Source organism: Mauremys mutica, chromosome 4, assembly GCF_020497125.1.
Source record: "Mauremys mutica isolate MM-2020 ecotype Southern chromosome 4, ASM2049712v1, whole genome shotgun sequence".
NCBI classification, from domain to species: domain Eukaryota; kingdom Metazoa; phylum Chordata; order Testudines; family Geoemydidae; genus Mauremys; species Mauremys mutica.
In genome coordinates, this window is record NC_059075.1 from 136,503,929 (window position 1) to 136,527,773 (window position 23,845).

General features: G+C 50.0%; 1 protein-coding gene across 1 annotated transcript in view; it reads left to right on the forward strand.

Annotated features, from left to right (window-relative positions):
- Positions 1-2,785: 2,785 nt before the first annotated feature.
- LOC123369672 (proline and arginine rich end leucine rich repeat protein) overlaps positions 2,786-23,845 on the forward strand; it is a 51,140-nt gene continuing 30,080 nt past the window's right edge. Inside the window, exon 1 of the mRNA XM_045015536.1 lies at positions 2,786-2,995. The gene's annotated coding sequence lies outside the window, so the exon portion shown is untranslated. The remainder of the gene's footprint in view (positions 2,996-23,845) is intronic.

Here is a 23,845-nt window from a genome sequence, read left to right on the forward strand (position 1 = left end):
GCTAGGCCCACTTATAACAAGGGCCAGTCAGGCCACCTCAGTCAAACTCTGCACCAACTTCTGTTCCACGCAGCTCTCTGGAGTCGGGCAAGGTATAAGCCTAGGCAGATGCTGGCCACATCTCTAGAGATGATCTCACTCATCATCGCCTGGGGCCAGCTCTGGGTGGGACAGGGCAGAAGTTCTACATCTGCCCTAGGCTTAAGAGAGGAAATGAAGGCTACACACACACACATGCTGTGCAGGGAGCGGGCCATGATGGAGGCTGGAATTAACGCTTTTCATGGTCAGAAGAGGACGGAGAAATGAGAGGGAAGGGGGCAGATAGAGCTAGACTGCAAGGGATGGCAAAGTGGCTGCTGGGATTGCTGGCAGTGTCCGGGCTGCTGGCGAGACAGAGCTGGCTGGCGGGATTTTTTTTTTTCCAGGCCTGTGTCTCAGTTTTTCTGTATTTTATGTGTTTTTATTTCCTATTAAAAGCTCCCTGTCTCATTTCCTCCATGAAAAACAAGGCTCTTTCAGGGACATGAATTCCTTCAGCTCCAGAAGAGCCCTAGTCGGCACTGAAAAATAAACAGCCTGCAGATTGCAGCGTCTTTCTCCTGAGCCTCCTCTTTACCCCCACATTCTCCCCAGCCTCTTCTCCCCCCATAGCCTGCGGTTAGCCTGCTTTTATTCAGGGCCGCCCGGGGGGGGGGGCAAATGGGGCAATTTGCCCCAGACCCCAGGCCCCACAGGGGCCCCCGCAAGAGCTTTTCGGGGGCCCTGGAGCGGGGTCCTTCACTCGCTCCGGGGGCCCCGGAAAACTCTCGTGGGGCCCAGGGCCCCGGAGCTTCTTCCGCTCCGGGTCTTCGGCGGCGGGGGGTTCTTCCGCTCCAGGGCGGAAAGAACCCCCGCTGCTGAATTACCGCTGAAGTGGGACCCGCGCCGAAGTGCCGGGTCTTCGGCGGTAATTTGGCAGCGGGGGGCCCCCGCTGCGGGTCTTTGGGGCACTTCGGCGGCGGGTCCCGGAGCAGAAGGACCCCCCGCCGCTGAATTACCACCGAAGCGGGGGCCCCCCGCCGCCGAAGACCCCAGGCCCCCAGAATCCTCTGGGCGACCCTGCTTTTATTACCGGGATTTAGGGACATCAGAGATGCTGGTGCTAGAAAATGTTCTTTCTGCTCCAGACATCAGTCCAGCACTGTTTGCAGCCTTGTGCACTCAACGTATTCCCGTGGCCTTCCATTCAGGGCCTTGTTTTGTGCACCATGTTCAGTATTTGGTTAAAGTCTAAACTGCTGGTTACTGGCTGAGAACAATCTGTGAGCAACACCTTTCTTCCAAGGCTGCACTCTCCTACCCATGGATCCAGGGTGTGTCGTCTTCTGGCCTCCACCCTGTGTGCCTGATCCACTAGCCTGGCCTCCCGCTCCAGTCCGGGGTTCATGACATGCTTCCCTGGCCTGTTATCTGTGTACGCCGGTCAGAATTAAGGCCCTTTGGCAGAGTTGTGCTTGAGGGAGAGCCCAGAACAGGACTAGCAGGGATGCTGCTGGCCGGGATCACGGTGCATTGGAAAAACTCTGGGGAGCCCAGAACTGACGTGGCAGGAGATGCTGCAGGCCAGGAAGGAGATGCACTGGGCTCAGCTGTGTAGGATCCCAGTACTGGAATAGCAGGCAGGACCTCAGGGGTGCACTCAGGCGCATGGGCAGAGCTATATGGGGGGAATCTGCAGAGTGTCCCCTCACCGTGTCCCTGCCTTTAGCCCAGACTATTCACCTTGCACTTTCACAAGCACTGAAATTCACCAAGATACTGAGGGAAGAACACCCCTGCGTTTTCTGCTGGGCAAAAATAAGTGACTCTGGCCAGTTTGTTTTCTAGCTGCGAGTGAAGCCTTTGGGGTGTTCGTCTGCCCTGGGCCGCACATTCCCGAGTTTCGCTGGCCTCCAGGCTGAGGAGCACAGGCGTGGGAATGACTTTGTGATCCCTGCTGCGCATGGCAGGGGAGCTTGTCGCACACTCACTCCCAGGGAGGGGCTCCTCTAGCTAGAAGAGCCAGGTCAGCAGGGAGGTCTGGCCCTGGGCTACAGCCCTCCTGTCCAGTAGCCCTCCCCTGTGGTCACAGGGTATTGTCATCTGCCCTCCCACCGGAGACCCGTGTCCTGCTTGCGGAGCCCAGCAGTAGTGTCTTTCAGAGGCTGGGGTGTGCTGTCCTGGATAAGAATCAGGTCACTGATGAGCTCTCTAGAAGGTCTCTTGGTCTTTTCCCAGCTGAGGAAGTTGCTGATGACCAGTGACAACCCAGAACAAGTCCCAGATGCTGTAGCCACCCAACTAGCAGCCCTTGAGGTGAGATCTCAGAGGGGATGGCTGGCACTTTCAAAGATCTGGTGGACCTGAGCCTGCTGCCGCCCGAGGCCTACAAGACCGAAGAATTTGAGGGGAGAAGGAAAGGGGTGAGGGTCATTAACTCAGGCAGCCTCCTTCACATTTCCGCCTCTTTGCTTATGCCAGGCTGGTAAACTTAGAGTCTCTTCCGTGGTGCTTCGGTACGTTTGGTCCTACCTGGAGCCAAAGGGTAAAAAAAAAAGGTTAAAAAAAAAAGTCAGACAAGCAACTCAGAAACAAATGGTTTGGTTCCAGTTTGGTTCTGGACTCCAACAAAGCTCTGAAACCCATTGTTTCTAGAACATGATAAAGGCTCTGAAACCCACTGCTCCTAGAACATTACAAAAGTGCTGGAACCCACTGGTTCTAGAACACGTGAAATGTACTAGAACCCATTGGTTCTGGAAGATGACAAAGATGCTGAGCACAATTCAAGACCATGACAAAGGCTCTGGAGCCCATTGGTTCTAGGCACACCAATGGCTCTGGAAGAGGGTGAAGAGTCTGGAACCCTTTGATTCTAGACCATACCAAAGACCCTGGGAACCCAGTGCCTGTCATTACTTTGAGAAGCCTCCAAAGTGTCTGCTGGCTGCATCTTCCTGCAACCACGGCACAGGTATTTTCATGGTGACAGTGCTTCCACCCCCTGCCCCCATGCTCCTCCTACATGCAGTGTTTTAGAAAGCTGAGGTTTGACTCAGTAGGGAGGGAAGGCAGGGTCACCAGGACCTTCATGTTCTTATTAACCTCAGCCATAAAAACAAAAATAATAATAATAATGAATAACTACATGACATGATTGCAAGAAGCAGGCAGTTTACTCCAGCAAACCCCAGTGGCCGTTGCCAAGAGAACTGGAGTGTTGTGTTTATCCCAGCCAGCGAAGTTGGCTTTTGGAAGCTCTTCTCCATCGCAGTGCATCTCTGCGTGTTGCCTGCAACACACTGGCCGCTCACATCAACATCTGAGCTGTCGAGGCTCAGCTTTGAATTTGACCAGCCCGACAAGTGGAATGAGCTGGTGGGGTCTCGACTCCCGAGCGCCACTGGACAGCTCTGAAAGAGTGGTTGATAATGTCACTTGCAGGAGAGCCTCCTCTTAGCCCTGCAAGCTCCTGGCAAAGTGTAGGACCTATAGAAACCATCCTGGCCCTGGATAGCTGTCCCTAGCAAGAGGAAGCAGTTGCATCCCCCGGGGAAAAGGCATGGCGCTTTTAATCATTATAGGGCAGCAGTGGGGTGAACTGTCTTTTCTTCCTAGGAGAGGATGGTCCTTGAGGAAGCTGTTACTGCGGTGGAAGGAGATTTAATCTTAAGGTTCTCTCTAGATTCACTGCCTTCAGATCAGCTAGTATCAACCTTGCCCTCCAGAGCTGCCTGCTCCTTGCACTGAGCTGCTGGCTGATGCCCAGTCCCTCAATAAAGCACTCCACAACAAACACAGCGGTGGATCCAGCCAGCGGGGATTTGAGCTCCTGGCCTGCGTTCTGAGAATATTCTTGACAGTCAGTTTTACAGCCTTGGCAGCTAATCTCCCCCTTCCGTCCCTTTCTGTTTAAATCAAAATAAACTAGCAAAATCAAAGCAGCAAAACCCCAAGCACAGAGAGACGTTTATTCTCCAGCCGTGTAATAGATATTTATTATTAAATATTGGGGCTCGTGGAGGTGAAAGTATTGACAGAGGCAGAAGCTACAGCTCAGCTAGTTTGCCAGCTGCAGGGATGCTCAGCAGCTACTGATGCCAGTGGCTACTGGGGAGGAAAGGTGTTCTGGGAGTCCAGAGAGCTGCGTAGGAAATGGGGTTCCCATGGGGACATTTTTGAGATTTAAGAAAAATATTCTGTCACAAATCAGGATGAAACGTCAAAATTGGAAAACTTTGAGTGAACCGACAATTAAAATAAAATAAAATAAAATAAAATAAAAATGTTGGTTTGAGTTGATCAAAATGTTTTGTTTTGATCATTTCAAATCAGACCCTTTCCAGAGAAAAGTTTCAGTTTCGACAAATCGGCATTTTCCTAACCAGGGTAGGGAGGAAGTTTCATCCAATAGTTCCCGACCAGCTCTAGACCTGGGTTCAAGTCTCGGCTCTGCCACAGGCTGCCTGTGTGACCTCGGTCAAGTTACTTTATATGTCTGCACCTCAGTTCTGTACAAAAATACCCCTTCCTTTGTCTGTCTTGTGTACCGAAGACTGCCAGCCCTTTGGGTAATAACGCACAGGCATTACTACTTACAATGTAAGCCTCCCCAAACACTCAGTGGTTATACCTTTAAACTGCCTGTTGGATGCTGGCTTATTATTTAGCTCCTCCTGACCTCAGACTGGTGGATTGTGACTTATATTAGCACCCTCAGAACCATAGCCTGGAAGTGGAGACAAGGTGGCTGGAGACCCATTAGCAAAGTAGGGAGTCTTGTCCTTCTGCAGCCGTGTGCCCTAAATCCCTTTCTATGGAGAGAAGGCGGTTTCATGAGGCTTGCGGTGAGCACTGCAGCCTGAAAAGGGGATCAAATGTTTTGAAGGAGGACAAAGAAACCAAGTGCTCTGCTGAGATCCCTCTGGAAGCTGGTAAGCATGACTGGCTGGTGAAAGTCACCACTGGCCACTGGACCTGCCAGCTTCATGGGCTTCTGCTCAAAGGTAAGAACCTTGCTGGGAAAAGGAACTTCTTGTCTGGGTTCGCTGCTCTGCACTGGGCAGCCAGGAGCGGGGACTGCGAGATGGCACGCCAGCTCACGGAAATGGCCAAGAAATCTGGCAGCTGCCTCGATGTGAACGCAAAGTCCTACGGAGGTTACACCCCGCCCCACGTCGCCGCCATGCATGGGTGTGAAGATGCTGGTGCCATGCTGGTCAGGAATTGCCAGGCCAAGATGGATCTCCAGGAGTGCAGTGGGAGAAAGCCCCTCCAGTACTTAAACAATGAGTCGCCTGCCACCCTCCAGCAGCTCCTGAACAAGCCGGATAGTTCCAGTGCTGCTGCAGCCAGCCGTTCTAAGATGACAAATGTGAAAGTTGCCATCTTGAGTCCCACCAGCAGGTTCCTTGGAGTGATCAAAGGCTTAAAGAGATCTGTGTCCTCCCTCAGTGGGTCAGCGGGTGCCAGGAAGACAGGTAAAGCTACAGGGATCTTTTCATCCCTCTCCAAGGAAATGAAGCAAGCCCAGGAGGAAGCCAAGACCAGAGGAATACAAATCTGTGTCTGAACTATTTTCTCGATTTGCTACTAGTCTCTGCCTTAGTAAATTCAAAGAGATGTGAACAAAGGCATCGGGGTCTCTGGAACTTGTACCACAAAGGCAGGAGGAGTTTTGCACCTGTACACTGGCACTACCCAGATTTCCTTAGAAATGCTGTAGCTGCCTGGTTCTCAAACTATGGGTTGGGACCCCAAAATGGGTCACAGCCCCATTTTAATGGGGTCGCCAGGGCTGGTGTTAGACTGCCTGGGGCTGAAGCCAAAGTCTGAGCCCCACTGCCCAGGGTAGAAGTCCTCAAGTTTTGGTTTCTCCCCCTGTCCAGGCAGTGGGGTTTGGGCTTCAGTTCCCCTTCCCGGGGTCGCGTAGTAACTTTTGTTATCAGAAGGGGGTCCCGGTACAATGAAGTTTGAGAACCCTTGCATGGTACAGACGTGTTAATTGAAACAGGGAGACCTCTAACTCCATGCAGGAGGCCTGAGCTACTTAAAATGGTTTTAGCAGAAAGAACGGCCAGTTTACACAACAGCTCGCTTAAGCTGAACGTGCTTCCCCAGAATTTGCAGCGCCTTCTCCCAAAGTTTGAAGAAGACCAACGAACCCCTTGTGTTTTGTCACGCTAGGTATCGGGCTCTTAAAAATGGCCCTTTATACTATAGGTTTAATGGCGCCATTGAGGAGAGAGGCAGAGTTTGGAGTGGCTTGCAAAATCTGACCCTTTCAATGAATTCTGGTTGACTTGGGGATATTCGGGGAACGGATGGAATTCAGAGGGGTGGAATGTCAGAGCGGCTGAGAGCTCGCTGCATAAGAGGCATGTGGCAACCAAAGGGTTAAAATTAACTCCAGGGTATGAAACATCAGTTAATCAGGACCACAAGGTGACCGCCCTGAGACCAATCAAGGGTGATGCAATCTGTGGTGCTGAGCACCTGCTAGGGAACGGATATCTGGGTGTGGCCACAGGGCTGACCAGAGCAGTAGCTGGCTTTGATGCTGCTCAGGCCCCTGCAGCAACGTCTAGTACCTTGGCAATTGCTTTTGGTCTTTAGTCTAAACTGATCCTTTGCTAAGGAAACTCAAATGGGTGCTTTGTAATTCTCCAGCGCACAAGGGTGAGGCTGTAAGGGGGTGGGAGGCAGAGCTCCCGACAGCGAGTGGAGGTGTTGGAGGAGCCTGGAGCAGCCTGCAGTGACTTTTACACTGAGAGGTGGTGGGTTTGCTGAGGGTGGGGATATGGGAGGGATTTGCAGTGTGCTCTGTTGGGTGTTTGTGCTGCATGGGGTTAGTCTGAGAGTTTGGAGCTGCCTGAGTCTTGCAGCAGCTTGTTTAGGGGGTGGCAGATTGGAGCTAGCAGAAGGACTGGCACCATCCTGCAGGGGGGCTGTGCTCTGTGGGGATGGAGTTCCCACAATGGAGATATTGGGAGTGGGCTGCAGGCTCATCATGCATGGGGACTGGGGCTAGGGGAAGGACTGGCAGCCCCATGCTTATGGGATCAAGTGCATTACAGCTGGTAGTTACTTCAAGTTCCACGGTGAAGATCCCTGCCCTCCCCCATCTCCTTCCATGTAACTTCATGTAGTTCATATCTCTTGGGGGCCTTCAGAGGAGCCTGAAGGAGAGGACAATGGCTTTCTGCTAGCTGGCAGTGTGTGTGTGAGACTGCAGAGTGGCAGGGCCAGGGCGTGGCTAGGCAGAAAGGCCTGAGGCAGGTGAATGAGCAGATCGCTCTAGAGGCCAGGTTGGCTGGGCTGCTAGACGGGCAGGTATAAGATTCAGGAGTGATCTTGGAACCTCTGCAAAGATTGCTACAAAGGTCCCTCATGATACGGAGGCAGGGGTGTTGGGGCAGCAGGATCAGCGGTCATTGTGCTCTGCCGTCCCCTCACCCTGACTCCTGCAGCCCCTTTCTCCCAGTTTATGCAGAAGGCTGCTACCTGCAGCACATTCCCCTTGGCCCCAAAATGGCTCCCCATTGGCTTAGGATCTGGTTCAGAGCCGCTCGCCTTGACTGTAAATGCCCACCATGGGCTTTGCTCCGTACTGCCCTGCTGATATGGGCCTGATTCTCCTCTCACCTAACAGGGTGAATCAGGAGCAGCTGCACTAGAGGCAGTGAACTGGATTCTCAGTAATTCCCTTCCTGCATGTGGAGTAGGAAGGGGGAGGGCAAAGGTCCCCAGTAGAGGGCTGCTCTAACTTATCCTCTGTTTCCTACTGGACCCTACGCCGCAGAGAATAGACAGCCTGTTGTGCCATGCCCTCAAGCAATGTGCCGCTTACCAGGGGGCTGGGAGCAGGGGACTGGTGGTGTGCTCTTGCACCAGTTCTACATTGGCCAGGGACACTCCCTTGGAATGGGATTATCAAGGGGCCATTTACACTGACTTGAGGGCCCTGTTGCACTGCCAGCGCAGCATAAAGGTGGGCTTAGTGTAGAATCAGGGCCTTCTGCTCTCTCTACTGTGCTCTCCACTTACCTAGCACTTCTCCCCCTTCTTGCCATCTGGCCCCTGCTGCTACAAGAGCCTTCTCCTTTGCATCTCCCCGACCTTGTCTGCAACAATATCTTCCCTCCCCCACCTCCCTGTGATTTCCTAGGTTACTTTAATGCAGTGCCTCTGTTCTTTAGCCCTGCAGCACCATTCGCCTGGAAGATGCTATGTATAAAAATATAGCACTGCTGAATTCTGCCCACTCCTACTCTGCGTATGGACGAGAGCCTTCACTGGGGATCAGCAGAGCCCTAGTGAGGGTAAGTAGGGTGGGGAAGAGTTATTCAGACTGCAGCCAGGACGAATTCTGGTTACGCTTTCTCCCAAACAGCCCTTAAAAATATCATTTAAATTGGGGAGGGAAGAAAAAGGACATTGATTTTAGGTGACGTAAAGGCGAACTAATGTTAAAAGCAGATTGATCGAGACTTCATAGAATTGTAATAACTTCCTTCTGCAAACAATATGTGTGAGAGGGCAGCGAAATCCCAAATGTTTCTCCTTCTGTTGCTCATTAAATAACCCGATGAAATTATCTTTATTAAGCGCAGGCCTGCCCCGGCCATAAAATGTTACTTTCGTAACGAGTGAGGCTTGTTCAAAACAGTAACTTGAGGGATAATAAACCTGCAATAGATGTTTGCTTATTGCACAGTGGTTAAATTGTCATTATTGTTACTCATCACTATTTGTTCTGTGGCAGCCCTTAGAGCCCCTGCCATGTGTAAAGCACGGTACAGTCACCGAACAAAAAGAGTTTGATTAACTTGAAATTGATGTCTAAATCAATTTTTCTTATTTGGGACATTCAATTAAAGGCTTTTATTATTTATATTGACGTAATCATTGCTGGCCCTAGCTAAGATAGGGGGTCGTGCGAGGTGCTGTGCTCACACAGAGCAAAGGACACACTGTGCACCGGAGAGCTTACAATCTAAATAGACCAGACAGACGAATGGCGTGGAAAGTAAATTATTATTTTCTCTGTTGTACAGATGGGAAACCGAGGCACAGAGAGACTAAATGACTTGCCCAAGGTAACACAAGGAGTTTGTGGCAGAGCTGGGGATTGAAGCCAGTCCTCCTGAGTTTGCATCCAGGGCCTAGTCTTGGGGCTCACAAAAGTACATGTTTCTATAGAGGAAGGCAATTGCGCATACAGGGTTTGCAGCACCAGCAGTGCAGGAGATGGCACAATTTGATGGTGTGACAGGTTCAATGGGGGGATTTAGCTGTCAGAGAACACAAGAACGTCACCCAGAAGAGAATTAGTGGAGCAGGGAGCAAGTGTGTTAAATTACACCCACTGAAGGCTAGAGTGACACAAGAAAAGTTAATGAATTGATTATATTTGAAGACCTTCTAATGGCATCACTGATGCAGCGAGTGTGATGGTCTCAGCCCAGTGTAGAGTGAACCTTTTCAAAAGCACCGCACTGCACAGCTAGATGTGAAAAATCTCTGCACAGAATAAGACCAAGAGTGGTGGCAGTTGAGGACTGTGGTACCTTCGCTGAGCCCAGAACTGGAATGGCCGGGCAGGTGTTGCAGATCAGGATTGAGGTGCATTAGCATAGCTGTGGGGGGGCTCACAACTGGCACAGGAAGGGCTGGTAGAAGTTGGGATGAGTAGCATCAGTGGGGTGGGCTCAGGACTTGGAATAGCAGGGCATGCTGCAGGGCAGGACTGAGGAGCGTTTGAACGGCACTGCTGAGAGTTTTGTTCTTTCACTTTCATGTGCCCCTAGTCCATACAGAAACCCCCCCAATAAATCTCTCGCAGGGTGTCAATTCTGAGCCAAAGCTGCCTCTCTTCATATTGAAACGGTGGAAAGTGCAACAATGACTAAATGGGGCAAAGGGAGGTGAGATCCATCCACAGCAAAGAGCCCTGATTTATTAGGAGACATTAATAGGCCCAGTGGTAATAAAAGGTCAACATTTGTCTAGCATTTGGCACATCCTTATGCAGCGGCGAAGGGGAGGAGGGAGGCTGCCTAGCTGTTTGCACTGCTAATTGTCTGCAATGTGGAGTTTCTCCAAACACAACGGAATTGCCAGCAAGATGTTGGGCTCAGCCAGAGGACCAAGCTTAGCAAAAAGCTTGGCTTAGTTAGTGCTTTGGAGAGGGTCATGTAGCTTTTCCCTCTGCCTCGGTGAAAGTTTGGAAGAGCCGTCAATGTGTGACATGCTGATTGATCTCCTTTGCATTCTGCTTTCCCCCCCAATAGCCAGAGTTGTGGTGTTTTGCTGTCTGGCGTGACTGCTGAAGCACTGTTGTGTTGGCCAGCCTGATGTCAGCTTACCCCTCTTCCATTTTGTTCGGAAATGATCCGGCAGCAGCAAGACAAACAAATTAATGAACAGGGGAAGTCAAAATAGCTGAAAGCTGCTTGCTGTCACTGACTCTGAGCTCAGGACAGAGCACAAAGGGAGGCAGCTGTCATGCCTTAGAGGGGAATAAAAACAGTGCTTTTCACAGGTATAGCACCTTCTCTTCAAGGGTCTGAAAGCACTTCACAAGTTAAGGCTCCCAGCCCCGCTTTGAAGCTCAGAAGCTATAGATAGGTGAATTAGCCCCATTTTATAGACAGAGAAACAGTGGCACAGAAAGGGTAAGACTTATTTTTGTTTTAAAATCAGGATGTCTAAATTTAGGCACCTAAATAGGTGCACCCAGTAGCTCCTGTGGAGCTCCAAGGAGGCTGCTGAATGCTTAGCACTTTTGAAAATCTAACCACTTCTTTGGGCTCCTAGCTTTAGGCTCCTAGGTTTAAAAAAAAATCTTGGTTTAAGTGACTTAACCAATGTTGGACAGGGAGTCAGTGGCAGAGCTGACCACCTCTTCTACTCAGACATGGGCATCAACCACAGAGCCACCCTTCCCTTCATGAAGAGAGAGAGAGAAAGGTGAATGTAGAGGGAGGAGCAGATAGATGCAACGCCAAGACAACAGATTACTTATGGGAAGCTCTTTGGGGCAGGGACTGTCTTTTTGTGTTTGTACAGCCCCTTGCACAGTGGGGCCCTAGTCCATGACTGGGGCTTCCAACTGCTACCTCAGTACAAATAATTAAAAGAGAAGGTGAGGAACAAGGGAGGTGGAGGGGAAGCAGCGGGGAGAGACAGGAGAGCAAGGAGGAGACATAGAAAGAGGCGAGAGAAGCCCATGTGACCTCTCTTGATGTACAAATTACTCTGCTTTTTCTGGCTGGTTCAAGACTCTGATTCATCAGCCTGGCTATTTGAATGGCTTAACCCCCTGGAACAGAGAATCCCACTCTGTGGTCTGTGGATCACTGGTGGTCTGTGGTGAGCTGCCTGGTCACATGGCACTGGCTCCTCGTCCTTACTTCCAGCAGCTATTGCGCATCCAAAGAAGCTTTAAAAAGGGCATTCAGCGCTGTCCGACCTGGTTCTTCCATGTAAGCAATGACTGTGGTTGCCACAGGGACATCATAGTTGTCCTCTGTGCTTGTGAGTAAGGAGACTGATAGCCTGTCTCTACAATGGGGTCCCCCATGCTGAAAAAGTTTGGGAACCCTGGGCCTAGAGCACTATTAGCAGAGCAAGAGAGACCCAGCTGGGGCAAATGAGGGAATTTTTGTAACGTGTGTAGGACAAACATGGGTGACTCAGTTTACCCGCTGACTCTGTATTGCTATGCACTGGCTGTCAATGGAGAGGGGAATGAGGCATGGCCACGTGTCAAGTATGTTGTCTGGGTTGAGACCAGCTGCTCTAACGAGAACTGGCTGGAATCAGCACATACGCACGGAAGGCCCCGAGGAGACGATAGGAGCCTCAGTGACTGAAGGTTAACTTTCAGTGACTGGGAGGCTGAGGCGGGCTGAACTCAGAACTACAAGGGAGGCTGCAAATGGGGACCAAAGGAATATGGGGTGAGCAGACTGGTTTTTAAGATTGTTACTGAGACATGCAGGGTCACACAGACAGAGGGATGGAGAGCTAAGATGGATCCAGGAAAGCATGCTGGGGCAGTTGCTTCTGCCAGTATGGACTCTGATTTCAGCTTGGCTTTCCCATGCTAACCTAGAAACTGTATGCCAGGGGACTAATAAATGCTGCCTTGTTCTGAAAAGGCTGAGCGATGTCGCTGTAAAACTCACTCGGGTGCCTGAAGAGGTAAAAGTCTCTGAACAGGGCGTCTGCACTTCTGCCAGACTCGCTGTGGAGAGCCTCCAGGGAGAAACAGAACTGCTGGAACCAGAAGGCAGGCCCGGTTTTGGAGCTTGGTTGCGAGTTCGGCTGCAACCAATGTCTGTCTGCAAAAAGTTCTGGTTTCAACAGATCAGCGTTTTCCAACTGAAAGACGTTTTGTCGGAAAATTCCCAGCCAGCTCTAGTCAATATGAGCATTCTCCAGTGAGCACAATACTTGGCTTCTGTGCTCAGTTCCTCTCTTCTCCCTCTGGAGCCCTGACCCCTTCCTACCTTCACCACCAATTCACTCCCTCCACAAGCAGCACAAGAACCACTCCCAGGCTCTTCCTCTTGGCCCACCCCCCATCCGTGTCACACAGCCACTGCACCTCCCTTTGACACGTTCCCACTTCCAGGACGCAGCTGGACCTTGTGCTATGGCTGTCTCTTCACCATGGCTCTGAGCTTGCAGGGGCGGGATGGCAATAGGGGCCACAAACAGCAGGAGACTGGTCATGTCGGGGGAACCACCTCAGGGAGCTTCGCAGGACTTGGGCCTCACAAGTATCTACCTGCCAATGGCCAGAAATCCTCCCTTTTTCCTCCCCTGGGGCCTGAGCCGAGGACCAACCTGCCTCCCCTCTATCCTAAAGCCAAGGCCCAGCAGAGACGTTCCCTCCTCCACTGGGGCGAGAAACAAGGCCAGCCTGTGAGTCGCCCCTAGAAAATTGCAGGTTCAAGCAGCCACTAGCAGCACCCTCATGTTGGCACCCTTTGGAAACTGACTCCTTTCCCCACTTGTTCTCCCCTGAGATATTGAGCCCTGCCCTTTCCTAAGGGGTTAATGCTTTTATGAGCTAGTGATTATTTTGTTCTTTTACATCTTGTACCAGTGAATAATTAGAAGCAGCTTGTTGGTGAGGTTTCCTGGTTCTCGGGAGTAGATCTGAATTGCTTTCCTTGTCATTAGCCATAGCTTGGGGTGGGGGGGAACCCTAGTTGATAAGGAGTGCATTTGGTCCATGCTGCCTGTCCCGAGAGAGAGAGGAGCGCACCCAATGGCTGGGCCAGGCTGTGAAGCTTCATGGCTAATTATTATCACCAAAGTCACCTGGAAAAAAACCCCACAGCGTGAAAGGGAAGAGATGACAGCAGAAGAGAGAGAGACGCTGCAGGGGAATGTGTGAAGGCTTTTGGATAAACCCACTGTGCAGTAGTGCCAGCAGAGTGACTGGAAATGAACTGGACTGGAAGCAAGTGGAGGAGGGACAGGAGGATAAGGGATGAGGCAGGGAGAGGGCATGAGGTGATGGACAGTTTTAGCTGTGGAGACGTTAGACTGAATCACTCCAATTGTCCTTCAGGAACGAGAAGAACAGAATTAACTCGGTGCTGCCCCTAACCCTCCTACTGTCCATGCATGAAGCCTTCTGATCTGGGTTAAGTCATGCTTTCAGCTCAGGCTTGCTGGCTTGCCTGGGGCTATAGCCTGAACACCAAGTGAGGCTTTCACTCAGACTGGTAACCCGTCCCCTCTGCAGCGAGCCACTTGAATGCTGGGAGTCCTCCAGTGCCTTCCCACAATCCTGCCATGTGCCCAGAAGGACAGACAAGTTCTCCCACAATTTACCAGGAAAGAATCTGAGCCGCTCAGCTCACTGCAGCTCAAAGAACCATGGATGTGCCCCCAGAAGTCCTAGCGACACACCAGGGAGCACAGAACCAGTGAGGATACTGTTACTTGGGCAGGGCTTTGCAATGTGCCTGCTCACGCCTGGGTGCTGACTACCTGAGTTAACTCTGCAGTGAAAACGTACGCTGAGGAGAAGGAAAAATTGCAAATGTCCCTTCCCCCTTTAAAAAAATTCACAATTTGAGAATTTTTAATTTGATGGAAATTTCAAAATTTTAAAAATTTAAACAAAGTCTCTAGTTGGTTGAAAAATATGTTGACATTTCAAAAAAAAATCAGAAATGTCCAATACATTTTGACCAGATCTACCTGGACGTTCTGATTGGAGGAAAAAGCTCATCCCAAACTCTGATTATTATTTGAACTCTCAGAGCCTCTGTAGTTTTATTAAACTAAGCAGAGATTTTCAACCAAAACACATTTTCCTTATGAGATTCTTGGTACTGCCAGAGAGGCAGAGATACCATCAGAGCAGCCTTTCTCTTCATGTGGTGTTATATAATGCCTGCATCTGTAATTTTCACTCCATGCATCTGAAGATGTGGGGGTTTTTTACCCACGAAAGCTTATGCCCAAATAAATGTTAGTCTTTAAGGTGCCACCGGACTCCTTGTTGTTTCTCTCAGTAGTTATCACTTCCACTTTGAGCCATTACTGGAATTCTGTAAGATAGAGACAACCCAGTGAAATCATGGTGTGCTACTCCTTACAGTGACCGAAGAGCGTGAGTAACAACCTCGGGGAAGACTGTTTAAAAACCAGTTAGATTTTTACCAACCAACTGCACCAAGTGCAAACTCCTCAGGCCCTTTAACAGCCTTAATATGGAGTCACGGTCAGTCTCCTCGGGTACTCTGGTCTGCCTTGTCACCCAGGTGAGCATGTCTCTGTGACAGATGGCCCCATATGCCAAGAATCCCAGCAATAACCAGGTTATTCTAAGTCCCAAAGGATCAGTCACCTACCCCAGGTCAATTGTGCTTTGAGTCTCACGCCAGAGACAACGTTTGTAGTCAATGCAATAGTAAACTAGGCAAAGGAAATTAGTGAGCTATTTACAAGGTTAAAGCAAGCAAACATGGATGAGTTTGTCTTAGGTTTCAAAAGGTAATACAGGTTTCTACAATCTGTGAGTTGTGTGTGTCCGTTAGGGGATCTCTTGCTTATGCCTAGAAACACCTTGTCCTCCCCCAGGTCCAAGCAACTTAGAGATACTTAGGCCCTTTGGTTTGGGGATTTTATCCCCCTCCTGCCATGTTCTCTGAGCTGAGATCTCAGCTGATAGGAAGAGTCCACCAGCAGACGCACCCTCTCGTGGAGGAGAGCGGAGCATCAGTAACAATCTTTAGTCCTGTTGTTTCTCAATCCAGATGTAGGAGTGTCCAGTTGTAAGATACAACCAGAGCCCGTGTGATATATCGATGGGTCTTCTCTTTCAGGAGGAGTGTAACAATTTCTGTAGAAGAGCAGCTCTTTAAACTAATTAATGTCCCGCTCCTGTACGGCGATTCATATGGTCACAGTGAATACAATACAACCAGTCAGCTATTACATTTCAATATGGGGTCCAGATATTATAAGTGAGATTAGTGAATGCAGCCCTTCACAAGCATTCAATAGAGTCTAAATACTAAACACTTTCTCATCATTTTAATACCTATTTCATCAATAGTAACACACAGGTGAGCCAGATTGACTCCAGCTGTGTATCTGTCAGTGTCCCATTGAGGCCTGGGGACCTTGGCATGAGCTGGCAACTGGTCTGCCAGCGTCACACATTGAAATGTTGGATCAAACTTTTTCAACTCTCACTGAAAGTTTCTGTTCAAATTCACAGCAAAGGTTGGAGCTGGGGCAAGAGTCAAAGGAGGTGTGTTATATTATCCGCTCCAATCTCTGCATACCTACTTAGTTAACCCTTGATGTCTCTGTCCTCAGTTGCCATTAGCTATGATTCCTATCTTATGCAAGAATGGAAGGCTAGATTTTTTAAGAGGTAGTGCGGGGAGATATAGTCCTCAGAGGGCTGATACATGATCCTGGAATGTTTTGGAAATCTAATGCTGCTTGCAACGTTTCCCTTCTCCACAGCTGGCCAGTGTGCAGCTGTTGGGAGGAAGAGAACCATTAACGCTTTCCTGTCAGTGCCCAGGGATCCCTGCCGCAGAAAAATGGGTTGGTTGGTTGATTAGGCTGGATTTCCCCCAATGCACACCAAGGGTCTTTGAAGAGCTTGCTATCAGTCCTGGGGAGCAGTAACATTCATGCCAAAGAATGAGTACAAAATAGCATAACAACTCCTTAGAAAAGGAGATATTTGAGGGCAAAAACCAACAACTTCTCCCTAGAAAACAAACAGCCAGATGTTCCAAAGAGAGATTAAGACTTGGAGAAGTTTAAAGGACGAAATGGAGCAGGAGTGGTTGGCTGCAGAGGGGAAATACAGTGGGAATGGTACCACGTGCAGAGGGAAAAAAGGTGTTCAGATGCCACGGTGATGGGCGCAGGGAAAGGTCTGGAATAGAATGGGAAAGGGGAATGGAACTGGAGAGGCCACAGTGTTGGGCAAATAGAGTATGCAAAAGTAACAGACCCAGTGCAGCTGCATGGGTAGGGGAAATGAGGCATGAGTGGTGTGGACAAGCCAGGGCCCGAAAGGAAGGACAATGATTTATTTTACCCAGGAGGCACAGAACATTGGGAAGCAGGCACTTGGCTTGCAGCGTCTTAAACTTGTGTCCAGTGCAGGGCTCAGGGGGCACTGAGGCAGAGGAAAGGTTGGTGCCCAAAGAACTCAGGCAGAAGCTTTGACACGAAGAATAGTTATAGAGGAGAAAAGTCAAAGTTTATGTTGGGTCGGCGCATGTAGAAAACCAAGCTGAATTTAGAGACTGGCCATAGCTGTAAAGTTTGGTGCTGAATCCAAACTTTTCTGGGGCTTTGACTCAACCCACGTTCTTCCTAAAATATTTGCCAAGCAATATAGGCCAATCCTACAAAAGGGTGTAAGTCATGTGCCAGCTGGGGTTATTCTCCATTACACGCCAGAGTCCAAACTGATACAGCCCCCAACTAAAACCTCTCCAGCGCATCATCAAAGATCTACAACCTATCCTGAAAGATGATCTCTCACTCTCACAAATCTTGGGAGACAGGCCAGTCCTCGCTTACAGACAGCCTCCCAACCTGAAGCAAATACTCACCAGCAACCGCACACCATACAACATAAACGCTAACCCAGGAACCTATCCTTGCAACAAAGCCCGATGCCAGCTCTGTCCACATATCTATTCAAGTGACACCATCAGAGGACCTAATCACATCAGCCACGCCATCAGGGGCTCGTTCACCTGCACATCTACCAACGTGATATATGCCAACATGTGCCAGCAATGCCCCTCTGCATGTACATTGGCCAAACCGGACAGTCTCTACGCAAAAGAATAAATGGACACAAATCTGACATCAGGAATCATAACATTCAAAAACCAGTGGGAGAACACTTCAACCTCTCTAACCACTCAGTGATAGACTTGAAGGTGGCAATTTTGCACCCAAAAAACTTCAAAAACAGACTCCAAAGAGAGACTGCTGAACTCGAATTAATATGCAAATTAGATACAATTAATTTAGGATTAAACAGAGACTGGGAATGGTTGGGTCATTACACTAATTGAATCTTTCCCTATGTTAAGTTCTCTTCACACCTTCTATGGGTCATCTCTATTATCACTTCAAAGGTTTTTTTTCTCTCCTGCTGACGATAGCTCATCTCAATTGATTGGACTCTTCCAGTTGGTATGCATACTTCCGCCTTTTCATGTTCTCTGTATGTATAAATATCTCCTGTCTGTGTGTTCCATTCTATGCATCCGAAGAAGTGAGCTGCAGCTCACGAAAGCTTATGCTGAAATAAATTTGTTAGTCTCTAAGGTGCCACAAGTACTCCTGTTCTTTCAAACAGGATACAGTTGCTTTCTGTGTATTTCTTGTTGTGCTTCTCCAGCCCCTACATATTGATTTGAGTGCCAGCTCCTTGAATTTGCACGGAAATTACTTTCCATCTGTCTCCACCCAAACAAGGAAATGGAATAAGAGGGTCAAGAGAAAACTCCACTTGCTAAACAGCACTTGCTGCTGTCATGTAGCTTTGCTAAGGAAGCTTATGCTCCAGATATCTAGTGTGAAACAAACAAACAAACAATTTTCCAGGTAAGAAATTTGCATAACGTGAGTCACACCACGGGGCCTATAGTTTGAAAACTCACATGTCCCTTTGATGTCTATAGGCCAAGAGCTTTGGACTAGTGCTTGGCATATCCAGACATGTTCATCTTTTTCAATGGGAAACTAGACAGACAAGAACTTTATTATGAGGATTTAGTTCCGGTGAAGGTACTAAACTTTACTTATGCTGGAGACCTAAGCCCACTGCTTATCCAGCTAATCATGCAGGTTTCTGGACACAGAGGGACCACACAACAAGGGCAGTTAAGGGCCCATTGAGTCCTTGCTGAGATTGCCAGCGGGGTGGCCAGGAATGAAGATCGTTTTGTGGCATGGTCTATTAGTACATGGCCTGAGCATCCTGATTAATTTCTCAAAGGCCACCAAACAGCCTTCCTAGGAGTAAGAGATTCTGGCCCGCACTGAACTGGGCTCGATTTGAACTGGTAACCTGGAGTCAAACGTTTCCTTCTCCTGTTACCAAACCCCGGTCTCCCTGGGCTGTAGCATTCCTTCGGAGCCACAGAAAATATGCTGGTGCAGACTTGAGTGACATGCCAAATGCATGTGCTGTCAGTTCCTCCTGCCTTTGGCAGTGAGGCCACATGGGACGTTAACGTCTAGCAGAGGGGAAAACTAAAGGAAGGGCTGTTGGATTCCAAAAGCAGCTGACGCCATGCAAGGAAAACAGCTGCCTGGCTCCTTCTTGCAGAGAGGAAAAATACTAGGCAAGAGGATGGAGGAGAAAGGCCTAGGCCAAAACCATGGCCAGGCTGGAAGGACTAGTGTGGAAGGGAAGCCCAAACTAAGTGGCAGGCATGGGGATGGAATCAGTTGGTTTGTGACACGTCTCTAAATGACCGGCAGAGCAAGGGTCTGTGTATGGGGAAGTAACATGACACCTGCCCACCTCTGATGGGTTGGATGGTCTAATAGCTTGCCCTGAATAGATGCTGCAGGAGTTTACCCCATTATCTAAGGGTTCCTCCTGCTACCTGTGGATTGTTGGCCTGTGGCAGGGAGGTAGTCGGACTAGATGATCAGGATGGGTGAAATCCTGGTCCCACTGAAGTAACATGTTTAACAGCCAGGGTAATTAACCACTGGGACAATTTATTAAAGGTCATGGTGGATTGTCCTCATCTGGCAGTTTTAAAATCAAGACGGGATGTTTTTTCTAAGCAATCTGCCCTAGGGTCATTCTATGGCTTGTGTTAGGCAGGATGATCACAGTAGCCTCTTCTGTCCTGGGAATCTATGAATGGCAAAATCCCAGCCACCTCAAAGGGGGCAGGATTTTGCTGGGTGGTGTCTGAGCATCCTTAGAGTCCCCCCAGCTCTGGGATACAAGAGACTTTTGTCTCCAGTTCAGTGGGAGTCTGAGCCATAACCAGCAGCCACTCCTTAGCCTGCACGAAACAAGTTGGGTGGGTCTCAGTCCACTTCCCAGTGGTCAGGTTTCTGCATCACAAATCCCTAAAACATGAGACTTTCTTGACTTTTCATACTCCTTCGGGGAAAGGGGGGTATTTGTTCATCCTTCCTATTGTAATTTGGAATGACCTCATTATCTATGCAAATCTCCAAGCCTTTTAAACAAACAATCCGGCTAGGTTCTTGGCCTCATTGGCGTCATAAGGCGCTGAGTCCCACTGGCTAATTGGTCATTGGGTTAAAAAGTATTTCCTTGGATAGCTTTCCAATTTGCTGCCGTTTGAATGTTCGTTGAATGTCCCCTTGTTCTTGCATAACCAACACTGGCAGCTGTTCATACCACTGAAGGGACACCAAGAATTTGCCATCCCTTCCCATCTGTTGCAGAAATTGCTGTCGTGGCCGTTGGAAGAATTTCCAGCGAGTGGTACCAGCTGTCCTGTGTAGCCAACGCAATCTGATATGCACGTGTCTGGCAAGGTACCGAGCCTGTTATGGAGGATTATAGTTAGCATTCGTGCCAGGGATATAGCCTAACACATTCTGTTTATGAATGAAAACCATGGGGGCTGGAGAAGGGTGGGGGATCTCTCCTCTCTCGCCCTTTCATCGAAGACAAAATAAACTCTGTTGGCTGGCTAGCAAAGAGTGTCTGAAGAATGTGTCTGTCAGAGGAGCACAGCTGCTGCTAATCGATCTGCAAAGCATGCAGTGAGGGGCAGAGAGGGGATGGGGTGGGCAGGGACAGAGACAGCCCTGAGCCCTCCCAGTGTGGGGCAGGGAGGGGATGATGGGCAGAGAGTTACAGAGATAGTCCCCTGCTCGTGTGGGACAAGAGATGGGCTCCGTGTTGGAGGCATGCAGACAGGCCTCTTCCCGAGAGGGCAAAGGAATTCATTGGTGTTAAGGAAACAGTCCCTGTTGATAAGGGATATTTGGGAGCTTCGCTGCTGGCTGTTGTTCCAGGGTAAGATGGGATCACATGACCTGGGGCCTGTCTGGTGTTGATATTGGCTCTGGGAAATGGAAAGCTAATTAAAGTCAGGCATTGTCCCCAGCCCTCACACGCATGGTCACACAGACACAGATGGCCAATGCAGGAGCCCCTCGAGATATACAGGCCCAAGCCCTGGCTGCAGTGGTTTTCTGCACAGCTTCCTGTGGGGTTATTAGTGGGGCACAAGATCCGGACCCTGGGGGAGGGTTAGCAGAGAGGGGTCAGCTCAGCCTGGTTACGTTTGGATGGAGGGCCTGTCTCTGCACGTCAGCACTGTGATGTTTCACATCCTCTTCCGCTCTCTTGGCTTTGCAAAGTTCTGGGGCGTCTCTGAAGTGCTGGTGCACAAGCTTTCCCTGCCTGAGAGGGAGCTGGTCTTGGCTGCTGGCAAGGCAGCATAAGAGACTATCCTTCCTGGCAAAACACCATGCTTCACCCACCGTCTCCATAGCCTCCCATACCATGCTTTGTGAGGAGACACCACCACCCCCCGCCCCCGGTAGTTAGTGCCCATGTCACGAGAAAGGAGGCACTAGAGTGGGAACAACCCAGGGCAGTGGGTGAAAGGGGATTGAAACAGGAGTGGGAGCCATGCACTGTGGGGGAGCCGTGCTAAGCCAAGCCAGCAGGATACAGCACCCCATGGTGAAGGCAGAAGAGCAAGCCCCCCACCCCACCCCTGAACCTGGGAAGCAAGCTTGGCTGCTGACTGGCTCAGGGAATTCTGGGATTCCCGAGGTGGCTTTAACAGGCGTAGCAGGCTCCGCGCTGTGTGTGATTGATGCCAGATGCCTGACAGGAGGCTCGGAGCTGAAGGTTGTCTTATTACTATTATTTTAGTTTATTTTTTTGCTACATTTTGTTCCATGTTTACCCGTCCCACGGCGACAGCTTAGTCAAACGGACAGTGTGCTGTACAGGAAGCATGCCAGCCAAGCAGCCGTAATCATGATGGTGGAAAATATACCTCAGCGTGAGAAAGCTTCTGTTCCGGGCAAAAACCAACACACATGCCCTCTGCGGGCTGGCTCTGCTCCCTGGGCATGAGCTCAGAACTCAGCAGCAGCTCCTGGATTGGTCCTCATTGTGAGGGGACGGTTTGCAAAGGCTGGGGGCGAAGCACGCTGGGCTAAGAGCTGGCACCGGGGGAGCTGCTGGGGTGATTGCGGTGTGGTGTGGTGTGGTGCGGTGCGGTGCTGTGTTGTCCTACAGGCGCTCGCAGACACATCGCAGGAGGCAAGGCCGGTGTCTGTGAGATAGTGGGGGAAGTGAGCTCATGGGCGTGTGTGTCTCGGAACGCCTCCAAGCTCATTCGCTCCGAGAGCCGCCTGCAGTGTGAGGAGTGCTTGGTACCAGCCCTGTGTGAGAGCACCATGTGGGGCCTGTCTCTCCACACGCTGCAAAGGGGATTCACCAGCACTCACCTACAGGTGTCCGTGTTTGGAGCCCGGAGCCACATTCATAAGCTGCTGAACTGCTCCTGGACTTGCTGCACCCTTGGATGGAAAGGGCAGGAGTTTGGCTAGTGGTTAGAGTGAGGAGCTGGGCGCCAGGACTCTTGGATCTTAGCCAGGTTCTGCCCCATCACATCCCTAGTCCACCCAAGGAAAGGGAGCAGGCTTTTAGTATGTGTTGTATGAAAGAGTATCCGGCTCCATGGGCAGAGATGGGCCAAAACTGGAACCACTGATCTACACCTCCCTCGACTTTGGGGCAGGTGGATAGACTAAAATGGGACTTGTTTCCTGGCTTTGGCTTGTGCAATACAAAAGTGTGAGCGATGTGGGTTCTGCAGAACCAAACCCACCCTGGGTTTGCCCATCCCCATCCATAAAGTATGGTCTGCAGGAAGCTGGAGTCACTGGGTCACTCCTAGACCCTTCCTCTTTAGCAGGGGCCCATGTTATGTCACCGGCTGAAGCTGGCTCCACTGTCCCTTTCAGCTGGTTTCCATCCATGTGGTGGTGGGATGAGGCTGGCATCTGTCCAGCAGAATCGTTGCTCCCATCTGTGTGTTAGAGAAGGAAACCTTTGGCTTTTTGTGCAAGAATCTAAATGATGGCAGGACATGAAAATTCCACCCGTAATAACTTCCGATAAGCTTTACCCTCAGCTTGATTTATAGAATGTGCTGCTAAACCCTGGGAAGATACCAAGTGGTTCAGGGGGAGGCCAAAGAACTAGAGTCGGGGAGAGCCTTTGCTTTCGGAAGCGTGGGGACGTGGAGCAGAGCAAAGCTATCACTCGCACTTGAGTGCTCCAGACATTTCAGTCTCGCAGTTGTTCTCACAGGCAGAATTTGGGCCTGGGGCCAAGTACAGAGGGATTCAGGACACCTGGGTTCTAATTCTTCCACTGAACTGCCCTGGGAGTCACGAGTCTCATCTATGTACCTCGGTTTCCCTATCAATCAAATGGGGATAATGATGCTTACTCTCCTTCAGCAAAGAGCTTGGTGATCCATGGATTAAAATTGAGGCATAAGAACAAAAAATTATTATTAGACCGGGGCATAAATATTTACTCCCTATAAAGTAATACCAAACATGAGCCTTGTGATAGTCCCTGTGGGAGCCAGAACTTGGAATCACTTTGCATTAGCTTGTTTAAAAAGCTTAACTCTAATATTGCACTAAGACAGAGATTTTAGTTTTGCACTGACGATAACACACTCCAGCGGAGTGCCATGGTGCATGCAATAATAGAGGATTGTTTTTGCGGGGAGGGTGGAAGCCACCCGGTGCTCCCCAAGGAGACTGTTTGCAGGCAGGAGAGTCTGGGAAAAACCAAGTGCTAGTGAGAGCCTTAATGGACTGGAAGCTTTTCAAGAGGTAAATAAAGGGCCTTGTGTAATTCACGTTTGGTCAGTCAGACCACTGCTGGTGCATGCATATTAACCAGGCCATATTATATTAACCAGGCATGTTATATTAACCAGGCCATTACGGAGCTCCTGGGGTCGCCCTGCCAGGGAGTGGCGAGATGAGGACCTACTTCCCAGCAGCACAGTGAGGAGCAATGCCGAGCAGCAGCAGCAGCAGGCAGTGTCTCTCTGAGAATGCAGGGCTGGAAGGGACCTCAGGAAGTGATTGAGTCCAGTCCCTTCACTCCTCCTGTGCACCTGGCTAGACAGCATGTTTCTCGCTGGCTGTTGGGTTTGTGCTCTGATATTGGCATTGAACTGAGAGGGGACAATAGTGCCCACTTCCCAGAGATGGGGTGAGGCTTAATTCATTAGTGTTTGCAAAG